Source organism: Panthera pardus, unplaced genomic scaffold (genome assembly GCF_024362965.1).
Source record: "Panthera pardus isolate Hobbes unplaced genomic scaffold, ASM2436296v1 HiC_scaffold_10, whole genome shotgun sequence".
In the NCBI taxonomy this organism is placed as follows: Eukaryota; Metazoa; Chordata; class Mammalia; order Carnivora; family Felidae; genus Panthera; species Panthera pardus.
In genome coordinates this window covers 37,933,815-37,952,723 of record NW_026526655.1, presented here as the reverse complement: position 1 = coordinate 37,952,723, position 18,909 = coordinate 37,933,815, and the positions used below count along the sequence as shown (strand labels likewise).

General features: G+C 39.7%; 1 protein-coding gene across 3 annotated transcripts in view; it reads right to left on the bottom strand.

The window, feature by feature from the left end:
• Positions 1-18,693, bottom strand: part of SF3B1 (splicing factor 3b subunit 1) — a 57,960-nt gene extending 39,267 nt beyond the window's left edge. Inside the window, exon 1 of one of the 3 annotated variants that reach the window (XM_019428349.2) lies at positions 18,588-18,693. The gene's annotated coding sequence lies outside the window, so the exon portion shown is untranslated. The remainder of the gene's footprint in view (positions 1-18,587) is intronic. The other 2 variants (XM_019428347.2, XM_019428350.2) reach the window with 2 other exon arrangements.
• Between the last annotated feature and the right edge of the window lie 216 nt (positions 18,694-18,909).

Here is an 18,909-nt window from a genome sequence, read left to right as displayed (position 1 = left end):
ATAAACATTGGGGGGCATGTGCCCCTTCAAATCAGCACTCCTATATCCTTTGGAAAAACACCTAGTAGTGCAATTGCTGGTCAAAGGGTAGTTCTATTTTTAATTTTTTGAGGAACTTCCATACTGTTTTCCAGAGTGGCTGTACCAGTTTGCATTCCCATGAACAATGTAAGAGGGTTCCCCTTTCTCCACATCCTCACCAACATCTGTTGTTGCCTGAGTTGTTAATTTTATGGCTTTTTCTTTTTTATTTATTTATTTATTTATTTATTTTACATTTATTCATTTTTGATAGAGACAGAGCACAAGTTGGGGAGGGGCAGAGAGAGAAGGAGACACAGAATCCGAAGCAGACTCCAGGCTCCAAGTTGTCAGCACAGAGTCCGATGCAGGGCTCAAACCCACAAACCGTGAGATCAGATCTGAGCCAAAGTCGGACGCTTAACCGACTGAGCCACCCAGACACCCCTATGGCTGTCTTTTTCTATGCATCATTACACTAGCATAACTTTGAAGTGTCAATGCAAGCCTTGGACTTTAGAAATGAAAAGAACATAACTTAGAAGTGAAGTTGGTACAGGAAGCAGCCTAAGAAAACAGGTAAGGATTAAGGTTAGAGCCTTCACAAAGAAAACAGTTTACCTGGCTGTGTGATAAGACTCACAACACAAATACTTAGTAGAAACTTCAGTAACAAATCAGTGAAAAAAATCAATCTGATGAGATGAAATTTTCAATTTTTAATTGTTTTAATTTAGGTTATAGTTGGGGGAAGAAGGGGATGAGAGAAAACATGTAGATTATTATACAAATTATTAATAAACTCTAGTTCTTGGATTGGTAGAGGGCCCACAGATATTACTTACATGGTTTATAACCTAAACACAGATTATACTTTTATATATACAAAATAACATGTTTTAAAATAATTAAAGGAGGGGTGCCTGGATGGCTCAGTCAGTTAAGCGTCCCACTTCAGCTTAGGTCATGATCTTGTGGTTTGTGAGTTAGAGCCCTGCATGGGGCTCTGTGCTGATAGCTCAGAGCCTGGAGTCTGCTTCAGATTCTGTCTCTCTCTCTCTCTCTGCCCCTCCCGCTCATGCTCTGTCTCTCTCAAAAATAAAATTAAAAAAAGGTTTTTTTAATTTTAAATAATGAAAGGCAAAAAGAATGTGAAATAAGGAGTTACAGAAGGGTGTTATTATCCATCAATAATCAACAATCTAAAAAACATCCATGTTGACAAAAAGAATCACAAAAACATTGCATTTCTCGGCTCTACTTTATAAAAAAAGATGAATTTGTATACAGAAGGAAATTACTGTCCCGTAAAAATACATGCAAAGGAAATTCACTATAGTGTTAATAGTGGATGTTTATGAATGATGAAATTATGAATTATAAAAAAAATTTTTAGTATTTTCCAGATATTCTGCCAAAAACACATATTATTTTTATAAACACACACAAGGTAGGTATCACATGTCCTTTGTCTTTCCAAGATAGAAGCTGCACCTGCTGGCCAGTTTGCATTATATGCGTATTTCTCTAGGTTCCTAGGTATTCGGTTACTTTTTAAAAAAAATTTTTTTTAATGTTTATTATCTCTGAGACAGACAGAGCATGAGTGGGGGAGGGGCAGAGAGAGAGGGAGACACAGAATCCAAAGCAGTCTCCAGGCTCTGAGCTGTCAGCACAGAACCCGACGTGGGGCTCGAACTCACAGACCGTGAGATCATGACCTAAGCCTAAGTTGGATGCTCAACTGACTGAGCCACCCAGGCGCCCCGGTATTCAGTTACTTTTGTAGGGCAAAGGCATATATAGGATAGTGAGACATGAGAAAATTTGCCAAAGTATCAAGGGAGATTCCCTTCTTTTAGTCTTCTTCTAAGGACTAATTACTCTTTAATAAAACAATGACTTGGACATTCAGACAATAAGTAACAGAGATTTTTCAATAAGTACTTTTTACTTTCCATTTTCAATATTAATACATAATACTCAGATATCACTTCAAATACATTTCCTGCCCTTTTCTGGTGAAGTTTTTTTCCCAAAAGTTAGAAAAGGGATCTAGCTTTTATAATCTAAACAATTGACAGTGATGACATCCAATTAAAAGGAAAATCAATTCCTTTTCTAAGTATTTAAAAAAAATTTTAATGTTTATTTTTGAGAGAGAGAGCACACACGCATGCACATACATATGGGGTAGGGGCAAGAGGGAGAAGGAGACAGAATCCAAAGCAGGCTCCTCGCTGTCAGCACAAAGCTGAACATGGGGCTCGAACCCACAACTGTGAGATCATGACCTGAGCCAAAGTCAGACAGTCAACCAACCGAGCCATCCAGGTGCCCCTATTCCTTTTCTTTTCAGGTAAGCTCTATACCCAATGTGGGGCTTGAACTTAAGACCCTGAGATCAAGAGTTGCATGCTCTACTGATTGAGCCAGCCAGGCACCCTCATTCCTTTTCTTATCAGGAGCACTTGGAGGCTGGCTTTTCTGAGTCTCAAAAAAAATACCGCAAAGCAACAAGCATACATATTTTTTTCTGGACAAAAAACAAGATGTAACAGTTTTGCAGAATGTTAAATGCTAGATGTAATTTTCTCAAATTACCTTTGGGGATAAAACTATAAAGGCCTTGAAGTTCTATGCTATAGGAAAACCACTGACAGTTTATCCAGCCCATTTTTTCTGAGGTAAAAGAAGGACTTTCATGGATAAATGGCCCACAATCTTGATGTGCAATGTTTCCTAGAAGTCTCCTATATCAAAGGAATATCAAACTCTACCTACTCCAAGCCAAAAATCCAAAAACTTCTATCTCCCTTTCAGTTATGCCTAAAATCCCAAAACTACCGAGTCTTATTTCTGAAATTTTAACGCATAACTCAGTTAAAAAAAAGATAACCGGGGCGCCTGGGTGCCTCAGTCGGTTAAGCGTCCGACTTCAGCTCAGGTCACGATCTCGCGGTCCGTGAGTTCGAGCCCCGCATCGGGCTCTGGGCTGACGGCTCAGAGCCTGGAGCCTGTTTCCGATTCTGTGTCTCCCTCTCTCTCTGCCCCTCCCCGTTCATGTTCTGTCTCTCTCTGTCTCAAAAATAAATAAACGTTAAAAAAAAAAAAAAGATAACCTTGAGACGATGTTCTAAATATGTCTGTCAATGTGCCTGTCATGTCTAGCTTCAACTTAACTGACCAAATTCTCTGCTCAGGGAAACAGCACTGGCTTGTTCTCCTGGAAGAGATAGGTACCTGGCCAGCTACCTAGAACCTGGCCTAGAATACAGGACATTCTACCCACAGAAAAAGAAGTTACTGGCTAGGCCAAGATTCCTTCTCTTGGAAATTTGAACTGGAAGTATGAAAGGAACTTGCTGGTTGCTATTGAAACAGAAAGAATCAAAGGAAAATGTCACTTGAATGACATAAGACTGAGGGATCATAAACTCCTGCTGCTCAAGTCCCCACAGCTACCCTAAATCCAGAACTATCTCCAGCTCCAACCTTCTAAAGGCCCATTCTTTAAATAATACTGATTTTCTTGAACTAGGGTAGATTTCTCTACCTTCCAGCTATACCAGGCCTCACTAGAATAGAAGCAGTATTTTCACATAATAGTGTGAATTCATTAATTAGTTTATTTTTCTAGTTAAAGGTCAACTGAGAGCTCTTTTTGATTCATAATGCTGAAATATCTAGTTACAGCACATATAAATCAAGTCTGAGGAGGTGTCCCAAACAGCTAAGGGATTGTGGCACAGAAGCATTAGGTGCCTGGAATGCTGTGATGTCTTCTAATAAGTGAATTTGGCTAAGCTACAGTCCCTAATTATTCAAATAAATACCAATCTAAGGGGTTGCTATGAAGGCTTTTATAGATATGCTGAAAGTCCACAATAATTGACTTTAAGGAGACTGTCCTAGATAAGCTGGGTAGATCTAATTCAATCAGTTGAAAAGGCCTTAACAGCAGAACTTAGGTTTCCCTGATGCAGAAGAAAATCTACCTGTGGATAGCAACTTCAGCCTCTGCTAGAAAGTTCCAGACTGCCCTTACTGATGGTCTGCCTTCAGATTTTGGACTTGCTTAGCCAGTGTCCACAATTGCATAAACCCAATTCCCTGCAGTAAATCTCTTAATATGTATCCCCTACTGGTGTTTCTCCAGTTAAAACCTGATTGATATAAATGCCAAAGGCAAATTTTACCATTCATTCGTTCAAAAAATATTTATTGAGGACCTATCAATAAATATTTAATGAGGACCTAGTCTATACCAGCCATTATTTTATTTCATTTTATTTTCATTTCATTTCATTTTTTTAATTATTTTTTTAATGTTTTTTTTAATTTATTTTTGAGACAGAGAGAGACAGAGCATGAACGGGGGAGGGGCAGAGAGAGAGGGAGACACAGAATCGGAAGCAGGCTCCAGGCTCTGAGCCATCAGCCCAGAGCCCGACGCGGGGCTCGAACTCACGGACCGTGAGATCATGACCTGAGCTGAAGTCGGATGCTTAACCGACTGAGCCACCCAGGCGCCCCCATTTCATTTCATTTTTAATTACGGAGCACATTGTATCCACAAAGAGTATGTACAATTTCCCATGCAGCTGCTATTACTCAACAATATTATCAGTCTCTTGTGTGTTGACTCCAGTGTTCCTTGCATCAATTATAGCTCCACCAGTCATACTTGAAAATCCATGTTTTGAATTTTGTGTTAGTTATTCCCTTGTACTTCTTTATACTTTTACTACATATGTATGTAATCAAGTATACTTGTTTTTTTTAACTTTTATGTAAATGGAATCATCCTAGTTATAGTCTTCTATAACTTGTGTGTAGCTATCACTTGTTTCTTTTTTTTTTATTCCAGTATAATTAACATACAGTGTTATATTAGTCTTAGGTGCACAATACAGTGATTCAACAATCTATACGTTACTCAGTGCTCATCACAATAACTGTACTCTTAATCCCTTCACCTATTTCACCCATCACCCACCCACCTTCCCTCTGGTAGCCAGTTTGTTCTCTATATTTAAGAGTCTGTTTTTTTGTCTCTTTTTTCTTTGTTGGTTTCTTAAATTACATATATGAATGAGCTCATATGGTATTTGTCTTTCTCTGATTTATTTCATTTAGCATTATACCCTTTACATCTATCCATGTTGAAAATGGCAATATTTCATTCTTTTTATGGCTCAGTAATATTCCATTGTATATATACACCATATCTTCTTTATCCATTCATCTATTGATAAGGGATGGACATTTGGGTTGCTTCCATATCTTGGCTATTGTAAATAATGCTGCAATGAACATAGGGGTGCATATATCTTTTAGAATTGGTGTTTTCATATTCTTTGGGTAAATACCCAGTAATATAATTACCAGAGATTATTTTAGATGCTGGGAATACAATGTTGAACAAGACACTGTCCTCATGGAGCTTACATTATTTGAGGGACAGAGATTAAAAACTGTGTGTGTGTGTGTGTGTTTGTATAATTTCAGGTACTGCCAAACACTATGAAGAAAAAGCAGAATTAAGGGAGAGTGGGCAGGATGGAGGATAGGATGGGGGCACCTAGCTGGCTCAGTCAGTGGAACATGCTACTCTTGATCTCAGGGTCATAAGTTTGAGCCCCACACTGGGCATAGAGATTACTTAATAACAACAACAACAAAAAAATGTTTTTAAGGAAGAATAGGATGAACAGAAAAGGCAAGATCTCTGAGAGGATGACATTTGAATAGATATTTAAATGAAATAATGGAATGAGGATTGGGGAGAAGAGTATTCCAGACATAGTAAGTGCAAATATGCCAAGGTCGGAATGAGCTTGGGGTTTGTGTCCAGAGTGAAGTAAGGGGGAGGGAGTGAAGAATGGCATGAGATGAGATGGTACCACAGATGCCTGGCAGTATTACATTGTTGAATGAATGAATGAATGAATGAATGTTGAATGAAAATATCTTCCAAACTTTCCTGCTCTATACTGCCTCTGTTAGCTAATACAGAGACAGCAGCCACATAGTTTTTGCTACTGGATTCTTCATGATAGATGTACATAAGAGCAGAAAACATTGTCACTAATGATTCGCCTTAGGATGACTGTTGCTACTAGCTAAACTAAGAAATTGGTAGGAGGAGGGGAAGGTGGTATATGAGGACCAGAGAAATAGGATTTGTGAAGGAGGGTTAGGAATTTTGGGCAGACTATGGCCCTTGGGTCAATGACAGGTGTTGTACAGTCAGCAGGTACCAGAGTCAACAAGTTGGCAATAGCAATAATAACAATAGCTACAGTACAAAGCCCACAGTTTTTGATGCCACCCAGAACTCAAAGAGACTTATTAAGCATAGTGCTTCCTTCTTAGTGGTAGGAGGTACAAGATGCAATAGTTGTCCTTTACTTTGGAGGGGATGTCCAGGCATGCCCCAGGCCACTATGTACCTAAAACAGTGGTTCTCAGCTAGGAGTGATTTTGTCTTCCAGGGATACTTGGCAATGTCTAGAGACATTTTGGTTGTCACAACTCTATCCTCTTCCTAGAGGATTCTCCTTCCTATTCCCACCCCCATATCCTCTACTCTCTGTCACATGGTAAGTCCTCATCCGGTAAGACTGGCCCAGTGCCACCCCAGCCAGGAACCTCACCCTAGGATTGAGATATAGATTGTATGCTTTGATATTTCTGTGCCGTATTCCTGAAATAACACAGACATCTCTAAGTAATTACTTTGTGTTATCGTTGTTTCTGTGTCTATCTCCTTGAATTGGACTGTAACACCTAGAGCAACTTAAAGGGAGAGATTACTGGCATCTAGAGGTCAGGGATACTGCTCAACATCCTATGTTGCACAAGATGCTCCCTGAAACTAGAAATTTTCTGGCCTAGGATGTCAGTTGTGCCACAGTTGAGAAATCCTGCCCTAAAAATACCACCAATGGAGCAGACCCTTTCTTTTTTTTGGGTTTATCTTCCACCTTCTGGAGCATATGTCTTTCAAGGCCTCCAAGTATTTACCACTTCCTGGTCATCTAGTCTTATTAACAGGATTAACATAATGCCATCAATATAGTGGACCAAGGTTTCACTGTATGTCCAGATGTCCATGTTGCTTAAGACAGTATTATGATAGTTCTTATGACAGACTGCATTAGGGGGGAGTTAACATAATTCAGGGATAAAATTTAAAATGTATACTGTTGTCTACCCCAAGAGAATGCATACTGTTTAAATACTCCTTACCGTTAAGGATGGAAAACAACTCTTTCATCAGATCAATACTTGTCTACCATGTACTTGAGGTCATGTTAATCTCTTAATTCGCTCTAGAAACCACATCTGGCACAGCCACTGCAATTGAGGCTACTACCTGGTTGAATGTGATAATTCACTGTCATCCTCAGGATCTGTGTAGCCTTTGTAAGGGTCTGACGTCACTGTAAATATAATGTGGACCACCATCCTTGCATGCTTTAGGTCTTTAAGGCACTAATCTCTGCCATATTTCCTAGGATATAATAATGTTTTTTATTTCCTATCTTGGCAGGGTGTGGGGGGAGCTATTCAGTATCCTTCCCTGTTCTTATCCCATAGGCTCTGGAACTTATGAGAGTTTGGCCAACTTCTATTATGCTCATCACAATTATACATTTGGCAACTTGGGAAATGACACTTGGCACTGTGAGCCAGACCTGGGCCAGGACATTTATGACCCTATGTACCACCATTCTAAGAGAGGCCACTATGACACTTTGGGTATCAATGTCAACTTGGACATTTTGCCTACAGCCTTCAAAATATTTGGTTATTCCACTTTTTCCAATGTATAGTTTTGAGAGCAAATGATAGGTACCTTTGGAGAAGTACTAGGGGATTCATTAACACATACTAAGGTGTTACATGGTCCTTCCTGAGGACCTAGTTTCACTTTCAATCACATGGCCTGAAATCAAACCGTTCTAAGTTTAAAAACTAGCTCAGGTCTGAAAACTAAAGGAAAGGACCACTTTTTTTTTTTTTTCTTTCCTAACTGGAATAGCTGCCTTCAACCTCCTAAATATCCATCCTTGATTTCTCTTGGTTGTAATAAATTGAACAATACTTCTGTACACTGCCCATCAATTTGCCTCTAAGGAAATCCTACTGAATCAACCATCTAAATATCATTCTGCAGGTCAGGACCCTCCAGGCAGCCATTCTAACCTTGTGCTAATCATAATTCTGCCCACCTTCCTTCTGATAGTTAAACCTCACCAGGTGGCCTCTATTTGGGGATCCCATCATCCCCATTGCTATCATGGAACTCAGCTCTGTAACTTTATCTGCCACTATCTCCAGAGGCCTGTAAAGAACAGCCACCATAACTAACAGTGCTTTGCTGGGCCATATTGAGTCTGGGGAAAACGAGAAAATCAGAAACATTGATCCTGTCTTTAAGATTTGGTATCTTGTTCATATGGATTTTTCTGCATTTTGATTTTTAATATTTTTTAATTTTAATATTTTTATATTATTTAATAATGTATTTTAAATATTTTTGAGAGAGAGAGACAGAGAGAGAGACAGAGAGAATGAGCAGGGGAGGGGCAAAAAGGGAGGGGGACAGAGGATCCGAAGCAGGCTCTGTGCTGACAGCACAAAGCCCAATGCAGGGCTTGAACTCAAAAACCACGAGATCATGACCTGAGCTTAAGTCAATCGCTTAACCAACTGAGCCACCCAGGTGCCCCTGCGTTAATTTTGATTTTTAAAAATGTATTAGAGGATTATTTATTTATATTGGTTACTGGACTTTTTGGTACTCTCTTAAATTTTGCACCTGAGGCAAGTACCTCATTCACTTCACCCTAGTCTCAGTCTTATTCAGTGATGCTGGTGCTCTGTCACATTCCTTATTACTTTAGGAAACAGAGTATTCTCTGAGCCTTCCCATGGAACATAACTGCTGAGTTTTCCGGCCTTAGCATTGAATATCTATTCCAGCGTAGCTACTTCTTTGAGTCTTTTGATCATCCCTTCGTCCACCATATCCCACAGTAGTCCTGCCATTCCTGCCACTTAATGTGGGCCATTACTTTCTCTGAGTTTCTAAGAGCCATCCTAGTAGAGTGTTAGCACTGCCTTTCCAGATTCTTGTCAGCGTATCATATCATGGGATGTCAGGGATTCATATCATGCTATCCAATGTTCTGCTATCTACCCCTGCCCCTTGATCTAGGACACTCAGAATGTATTTTTTTTTTAATTTAAAAAAAAAAATTTTTTTTAACGTTTATTTTTGAGACAGAGAGAGACAGAGCGTGAACGGGGGAGGGTCACAGAGAGAGGGAGACACAGAATCTGAAACAGGCTCCAGGCTCTGAGCTGTCAGCACAGAGCCCGACGCGGGGCTCGAACCCACGGACCGTGAGATCATGACCTGAGCCGAAGTCGGACGCTTAACCGACCGAGCCACCCAGGCGCCCCTTGGACACTCAGAATTTAGTTCCTTATGCCGTCTTTCGGCTATAGATGGTACCTATTGGCTTGGTCATTTAGCTCCTTTGAGGTGTCCCTTTCCATCCTTAACAGGTCCAGAATTTTCTTGGCCAGGTAGAGTATGATTTAACTGCAGCTACTGGTCTGGGATCCAGGATGGAAAGTAAGGAAAGTTCCTGAGCAGGTACCTGTTGTCTTATAAGTCAGAGGTCTCTGTATATTCCTCAAGCAAAGAGAGAGGACTAGTTTTTTTAACAGGGACTTGAATATATAAATGTTGATTCATTTTTGAGAGAGAGAAAGTGTGGGCGGGAGGAGGGTCAGAGAGAGAGGGGGGCAGAGGATCCAAAGCAGGCTCTGCAATGACAGCAGTAAACTGATGTGGGGCTCAAACTCATGACCCATGAATGAGATCATGACCTGAGCTGAAGTGGGACACTCAACCGACTCAGCCACTGAGGCACCCCTACCCAGAGATTCTTAAAGGGAAGACTGTGTAAGAAGTAAATGTTGGCAAAAATTACACACTATAAAAATCACAAATTATTCCAAAAAAGAAGGAAAGAGTTTAAGCATAAAGATGCTAATATGAATAAATACAAGTCCTGGTAAAGTTAGACTTTAACAAAAAGGAGAAAAGATGAAAGGAGGCCTACATAAAAAAATAAATCAGGAGCTTCTGGGTTGGTGAATATGTGGCCACTAGAGAGAGTGGCACACTCAGCATGGAAACCCTGATTCCCTTCCCACATACCTTGCCCTATGCAGTTCTTCCATCCAGCTGTTCCTGACATATCCTTTTATAACGAACTGGTACTCTAAGAATGTACTGAGTAAAAATGCTGAGCAATGTGCAATATGCCTTGAAGAACTGCAGCAGGGTGATATTATAGCGTGATTGCCTTATCTATACATAAGGGTCTTGTTTGTATATCATAAAGGCTGCACCAATGGTTTGAGATAAACAGATCTTGCCCTAGGCAACCTTTAGATTAAACATCAGATTTCTCTTTTATAGATTTTGTTGTCTTTTGAAGATGCTTGAAAAAGTGAAAGGATATGAAGATCCGTTACTAGAAAAACAAAAACAAAAATGAAGGCATACTCAGCCGGAAATCTGAGGTCTCTAAGATTCAGCAATAGAGAGATGGACAAACATACAGAACAGAGTAATATGTATACAAAGTACACACGGGGATTTAGAAAATTCTGCACATACCTTGATAGTCATCTACAAAGGTAATATTGATAAACATTCTGTATTCAGATGCCAATATTAACTGATTTAAAATTTCATTTGTTATTAAGTTCCCTAAAGCTGTGCAACTTCTTAGGTTTTGATTTGTTTTTTAGTTCGGAGTCTGTTTTATTTCCCCAACATCAGGTTTCTGCACACCTCTTCTTAAATTGAAGACCACATAATTTACTTCTTATACCTTAATGTCTTACATGTGAACCCAATAAATGTAACCAAGCAGTAACACATTCTCTGAGTGTAGACCATAATCTCAAGTTTTTATTTTTTTCCCCCTTGAGTGGAAAATACACTTCTACATAAGAAAGTTAAAACGCTAATTTTTAAAATCACATATTTAACAATATCACAATGCAGTCCAAAGAGTAAATCAAGTGATATAATTACATTATAATTAATTAAATCTAGGATTATCTACTAAATTGCAACTTATTAAATATATTGTTTCCTCTTAAATGAAACTGCTAAACAGTTTGTCAGTAATGAATCATCTTGCAACTTTTTTTAAAGCTATGCAACTTAAAAAAAAATACAAACTACTAATTTTAAGTACTTCCAGCTACAATAACTTTGTTTTGACTGGTTATTTTTGTTTTCTCCTTTCATACAATTGTTTTATTGTGCTTTGCAATCCCCAGGCAGTTTTCCCACATTTGGGTGGGGGGAAAAAGAAATTAAAAAAAAATTTATATTTATTTTTTGATAGAGAGACAGAACATGAGCAGGGGGAGGGGAAGAGAGAGAGAGCAGGTACAGATACAGAATCTGAAGCAGGCTACAGGCTCTGAGCAGTCAGCACATAGCCTGACACGGGGCTGTAACTCACAAACAGTGAGATCATGATCTGAGCCAAAGTCGGAAGCTTAACCAACTGAGCCACCCAGACACCCCCCCACACACAAAAAAAGAAAATTTTAACTGTCAGAAACATGAAAATAGTGTAAGGAAAGCTAAACACTCAATGAGCTGAGGCTTTTGGTAAAATGTTAAAGAAAATACAAAGGGGGCACCTGGGTGGCTCAGTTGGTTAAGCGTCCGACTTCAGCTCAGGTCACGATCTCACGGTCCGCGAGTTCGAGCCCCGCGTCGGGCTCTGGGCTGATGGCTCAGAGCCTGGATCCTGCTTCCGATTCTGTGTCTCCCTCTCTCTCTGCCCCTCCCCCATTCATGCTCTGTCTCTCTCTGTCTCAAAAATAAATAAACGTTAAAAAAAATTAAAAAAAAAGAAAATACAAAGGCCTTTGAAGCAAGAATAATGAAATTAGTTCTGTTACCTCAGGTAGATGGCTCAATATAACCGAAGACAAAGTGCACTCCCCGATTCATTTGTTTCTTTTTTTGTTGTTAAGAAAAATAATCCCAAAGGTAAAAGGAAAAAATATAAGAGGGAAATAGGCTTAATTTAAATGAAATAAGGTGACAGTACTAAGAGAGTAACTGATGGCTTTAAGTGAGGGAAGGTGCCCTGGCCAAAACCAACCACATCCCAGGTGGCAAGAGAATTTGCTAATGTAACAAAAGCATCTGTAGGAGCAATCTCAACAAAATATACTACTTGTGGAGGACACAAGAGCTGAAAAATCTGAAACCCACATTCTACGCAAACTGACTAAAGAAATAATGTTTCATGACCACCTTGATGGCTCAGTTGGTTGAGTGTCCAACTTTGGCTCAGGTCATGATCTCACATTTCATGAGTTGCAGCCCCACGTCATGCTCACTGCTGTCAGACTGTCAGCACAAAGTTTCGGATCCTCTGTTCCCCTCTCTGTGCCCCTTCCCCACTTGCGTTGTCCCAAAAATAAATATTTTTAAAAAGAAATAATGTTTCAAAAAAAAGAAATAATGTTTAATACCAAAAAGAGAAGATAGGAGAATACAAACTATGTCTCAGATTTTTAAAATGGTAATCCTAGTATAAAATATTTTGCCTATTGTTTTCATATATTATAGAAATACCACAGAAACCATAGTATTTCAGCTGCTTTATAGTCCAGGGCTGGGAGAAAGACTCATAGGAACAATTATAATACAAAGTGGTTAGAATAAATATATTTGTAGGATTTTAGAACTGTACAGAAATATCAAACCACGCTATATGTAGCTATATATAATTCCTAGGGTGTGACTTTCTGGATAGGGTGACACTGGATCAGTTTCATAGGATGAAGAAAGAATTAACCAGGTGAAAGGGAGTAGAGGAGATGGAAGTGGGAATAGGAAGAGTCTCCAGGAAAAGACAGCGTAGGCAACAAACACCACGGGGTCTGTAGAATCTAGAGGCAGTTCTGTGACTAGATGCCACAGTGTGTGGCAGGGAGTTGCAAAAGGAGAATTATAGGGTTGGATAAGAGGCTGGTCATATAACTAGGATGATCCATTTTCTTGATAAGTTCTGAGTGCCCTAACCTAAAAATCTCTGAATCTGGAAAGCTGAGAAGAGCCCCTAAACTATATTGTTACTTTTTGTGGCCCTTCCTGGGTAGTCAATTATCTTCTTTTCTCTTGTTTACATTTCTGGTTTGAATCACTTGCTCAAGTTTCCAATTTTGACTCACTCTAATTGAGCTGTTTTAAAAATCAGTTCTAATATTTTGGTATTACAGAGTGGCTGCTTCATCTTTCAAGAAGTCATATAATACAAAGCAGCATTCTTTTTAAAAAAAATTTTTTTTTTACATTTATTTATTTTTGAAAGACAGAGTGAGACAAAGTGAGAGTGGGGTAGGGGCAGAGAGAGAGGGAGACGCAGGATCAGAAGCAGGCTCCAGGCTCTGAGTTGTCAGCACAGAGCCTGATGCGGGACTCGAACCCACAGACTGTGAGATCATGACCTGAGCCAAAGTCGGAAGCTCAACCAACTGAGCAACCCAGGTGCCCCAAAGCAGCATTCTTTTAAGAACTTTTTTTTAATGTTTATTATTTTTGTGAGGGAGAGAGAGACAGTGAGAGAGTGTGCACGAGTGGGGAAGAGGCAGAGGAAGGGAGACAAAGAATCTGAAGCCAGGTTCTGAGCTGTCAGCAACAGAGCCTGATGGAGGGCTTAAACTCACAAATTGTGAGATCATGACCTGAGCTGAAGTCGGACACTTAACCAACTGAGCCACCCAGGGGTCCCTACAAAGCAGCATTTTGAGTCAAGGTCAGAAGATAAGTGTTGACTTGTTGGCCGTGCTGGTTTCTAGTGTGTGCAAGTTACTTATTTTTAAACTGTTTCCTATGTTCTCAGTAAGGCCTCATTGTATCCCATTAGATGCCCCATTATCAATTGATGCTTCCTGCTTAGACACCTGAGTCCCAGCTCCGTGGAGTTTGGGAATAGGAGATATGTCACCTTTATGCTTCTTAGGCACTATTATCAGCCGAGCAAGCACTGGTCTCCCCTCAGAGATCTGAGTCCCAGTATTGTGGGACCCTTTCACTAAGTTTCTAAGTTCTGATAGCCCAGAATTTTTCCTTGTTCCCTCAGTAGGAGGGGAGTAGGCAGAAAAGTCAGGCTTGCCTGCTATTCTTTGAAAAACTTGCTTACAAGGTTGGCCTTTGGCAGGCATTTAAAAACCTGTATTTCAGGTAAGTTTTCACCATTCCCAGAACTGATAAGACTGCCTCACTGTGCCTAAACTGTGCAAGCAATATGGTTTGTGGAGTCTGGAACTTGGGTATATGACAGTCTCTAATGAGGTTATCTGGTGGGCAACATTTCACACATGTGGTCAGAATGTCAGAAGTAAGCATATCCTGTGTGATTCTACAACTTCACAGGGAAAGGACCCTTGGAAGTTTTACCCTGTTCCCCTAGATATCCCACATGCTCCTTTTCCCTTTATTCATTTTGCTTTATATTCTTTTGCTGTAAGAAATCATAGCTGTGAGTACAACTATATGTTGAGTCCCATGAGTCTTCTCAGCAAATCACTAACCTACCAGTGCAGTGGTCTTGGGGACACAGAGTGGTACTTACTTCTTGCAGTCGCTACTGCTTTCTTATAGCAGTATCCACTTCTTGTCACCATAGTTCTGCAACCCCTGTTTAACAACATCCCTATATTAAATTTTCTGTTTAAAATAACTGGTATAGTTTTCCTGACTAGTCCTTGACTGACATAGCCAGTGAGTAAGGGTAAACTATCTAGTTAATGCCCTTCCATAGTCTAATTTCATCAGCAACTAACATCTGTAATAGCACTAACCTCTTGTAATACAGTTCCTGATTCAGTAAAGGAATGTGTTCTTTCAACCAAACATTTTCATGAAGATAATCCCTGTATAAAATTATTTAGCATACTGGGAATATTATTTTGCTGATCAAAAAGGTATAAATAATGAGATTAATTTTAAAATTTTTGCTTTATTTCAGGAAAAAATATGTGATGTTTAGGTAAAGGTTTTGTTCTGTGGTTAAAATTCACCCAATATTCATTTGATTGGAGAGTTGATTATAAATAGTATTGGCACAAAGTCATAACCATCTCTATTTACCTGAAGCCTTTCTGGTTCTATTCAGTCTATATTCAGGGTTCTGAAATGAGCAAAAGGTCAAACAAAGTGAGATTCTAAGTGGAAGTCAATCAGGAGGATTTCATTTGGCAAGATCACATGAAAACAGAAATTAAATATGTGTGTATACATACATATATAGTTTTATTATGGAAGATTTCAAACATCCATGAAATTTGGGTATATTATTATACACTCCCCATTTACTCATCATCCAGATCAATAATTAACAAATGATCAATTTTGTTTTATCCATTCTATTCCTTCACCCTCTCCCCAATTGATTATTATTTTTTTAAGTTTATTTATTTTTGAGAGAGACAGAGACAGTGTGGGTGGGAGGGGGGCAGAGAGAGAGGGGAGAGAGAATCCTAAGCAGGCTCCACACCACCAGCACAGAGCCCAATGCGGGGCTCGAATCCATGAAACCGGGAGATTATGACCTGAGCCAAAACCAAGAGTTGGACGCTTAACTGACTGAGCCACCTAGGCTCCCCCGTGATGTTGGATTATTTTAAAACATATTACAGACATCATATTTCACTTGTAAAATCCTCAATATAAATCTTTACTGAAGTAGAGATTCCACTTTAATTTCTCATGCTTTTATATGTCTTTTTACATTTAGTTTGTTCAAAACAAAATCCAAACAATGCCTCTTAAAATCTTTTAAATCTAATCAGTATGGATGGTAGCTACACTTATGGTGAAATATATCATAATGTATAAACTTATCCAACTTATTTAATATAACACTGTGTGTCAACCAGACTCAAAGGAAAAAAAAAAATCTACCTTAGTCCCCTGCCCCCTTCTCCCTTATTTGACATTTATTGAAGAAATTGGGGCATTTGTCCTATAAAATTTCCCATCTTATTTGGCAGATTGTATCTCCATGGTGTCATTTAACATGTTCTTCTATCCCCTGTATAAACTGGCTTATTTGAAAGCTTCACCAGATTCAGATTCAATTATTTTGGCAAAAATATTTAATATATGATATTGTGTCAAATATATTTTTGACAGCATAGTTGGTTTGGACTCTAAGATATTGCTTCCCACAGGTGTCTGCTGAGTTTTAATTTATTGCCAATCTTTTTATGTTGGTAGACCATTTAACCCCCAATTTACAGAAGCACTGTCATCTACTGAAACTGAACGGAGTTTATTATCACCTTTAAGCTTATGACATTATTTCCTTTACTGAGAAGATGTCATCTATTACAAAGATTCTTTTATTTGCCTTAAAAGTTTTTTTTTAATTGGGGGGTCACCTGGGTGGCTCAGTTGGTTAACTGTCTGACTTCGGCTCAGGTCATGATCCCACATTTCATGGGTTTGAGCCCCACTTCGGGCTCTGTACTGACAGCTCAGAACCTGGAACATGCTTCAGATTCTGTCTCCCGCTCTCTCTGCCCTCCCCCACTCATGCTTTTTCTCTGTTTCCCTTTAAAAAATAAACATTAAAAAAAATTTTTTTTAAGTTTTTTAAATTGGGAAACTATTCAATTGAGTGACCCAATTCAGTAGGTATTTTCATATGTCTGAGAAGAGTTGAATGAAAAAATGTTTGGTGAATTTAATAAAAGAAAGCCTTGGGGCATCTGGGTGGCTCAGTCAGTTGAGCATCCAACTCTTGATTTAGGCTCAGGTCATGATCCCAGGGTCGTGGGATCCAGTCCCACATTAGGCTCTGTGCTGAGAATAGAGCCTGCTTAAGATTCTCTCTCTCTCCCTCTGCCCCTCTCCTCAACTTTCACTCTGTCTAAAATATATATATTTTAAAAAAGTGTTGGGGCACCTGGGTGGCTCAGACAGTTAAGCGTCCAACTTTGGCTTTGGCTCCAATCATGATCTCACAGTTAGTGAGTTCAAGCCCTACACTGGGCTCTGCGCTGATGGTGCGGAGCCTGCATGGGATTCTCTATCTCTCTACTTCTCTCTCTGCCCCTCCCCCACTTGTGCATGCATGTGTGCTCTCTCAAAATAAACAAATAAAGCCTTATATTAAGTACTTAAGCACATCATGTACTGACAAGTATGTTTAACAGGTCTTCCAGTTAACAATATCAATAGTTTGAAATAGAATTTAAGTAGGAGGTGGCAGTGTAATGCTTATATCTCCTAGACAACTGGTAACAACTGGTTTTTGAGCAAAGGAGTAATATGATAAAAATTTGTTTTAAGGAAGACATTACTGGAAATATTGAGGTCAAGAATAGCAGGGATTGTGCATTTGAAAGTAATTTAATACAGAATCGTTTGGATGCAGCTATACACCACCTCAACAAGTATGTTATGTGTTGTATTGAAAAGTGTTTGATAAACTTTGTAGCTAGTCATTTAAACTCGTTCCACAAAGCATCTAGTAAGGGATGACTGCAATGAACAAAGCAAGAGTAGAAAAATAATAAAAAATGACAAATTCCCTATATCATTATTTATATCACCCCCAAAATAATCATATATACACACAGCAGCTGAATATTTCTGTTAATGTAGATCAGATCAAGTCACTATTCCACCCTCAAGCTTGCATGACTTCCCTGCACACTTAGAATAAAATCCAAAGTTGATACCATGGCCTCCCAGGCACTATGATAAAGCCCTCACTATCTCTAACCTCATTTCTTACCACGCTCCTCCTCACTCACTGTGATCCAAAGCCCTTGCTCTTCATAAAACAAGGCAACATTATTTCTGTTTGGGGCCTTTGCACTTGCTATTCCACCTGAAGTTACTTTCCTCCCAAATACTCACATAATTCATTTCCTCACTTTAGGCCTTTGTTCAGTATCACCTCCTGAGAGGCCCACCTGACCACCCTACATAGATTAGCACCACACCTTACCCCTGTCCACCTCATTACCCTGATTTTTTTTTCTATAACACGTGCCCAATATTTGTTCATTATATTTAATCAACTATCTCATTTGTTCCTCAAAACCATATTCAGTAGGTAGTACTGCTATCCGGTTTACAGGACATTGACATACAAAGATTAAATAAGGACCTGGGAACAGAGAAGAAAAGAATGTCAGGACTTGATGACTGATTCCTGACATGGGTAAATTAAAGCAAAGTTGTCTGGTTTGTCTGCACTATGGGAAACCCACACTATACATGAACACCAATAAAAATGTTGGCCAGACAAGAGGAAGGCAAATAGAACGGAGTCTCTTCCCTAGGCACATGACCTTATATTGCCCTCGCAACAATTTCATGGGGTAAGCACGGCAGGTACTGTATTAGACAATCATTAAACAGCAAGACTGACGGCCAGACTTCGCAGCCAGGAACGATGGCAGTCCGGCTCAGCACTCACCGGTTTAGACAGTTACGTAACGAACACCCAGAACCTCGAGCTTTCTCCCGCCCTTGGACTGGGCTCACGTGCCGAGCCTCACGACCTCAAGCAGCGCCTAAGAGAACGTGGCCGTTGGCGAATCCGGAGAAGAGTTCCAGCACGGGAGGTGGGGTGAAAGGTCACGATGAGTCTTACGTAAAAGGCGCCTTAGCGCGCGGCGGGAACTGGAGCTCGGCCAGGAAAGAGGGGTGTGTCCAGGCGGCCCTGAGCTCCCTTTGATTGGCTGGAAGGATGACGAGGCATTTACAGTCGGCCTTACGGCAGCGGGAGCTTGCGTCAG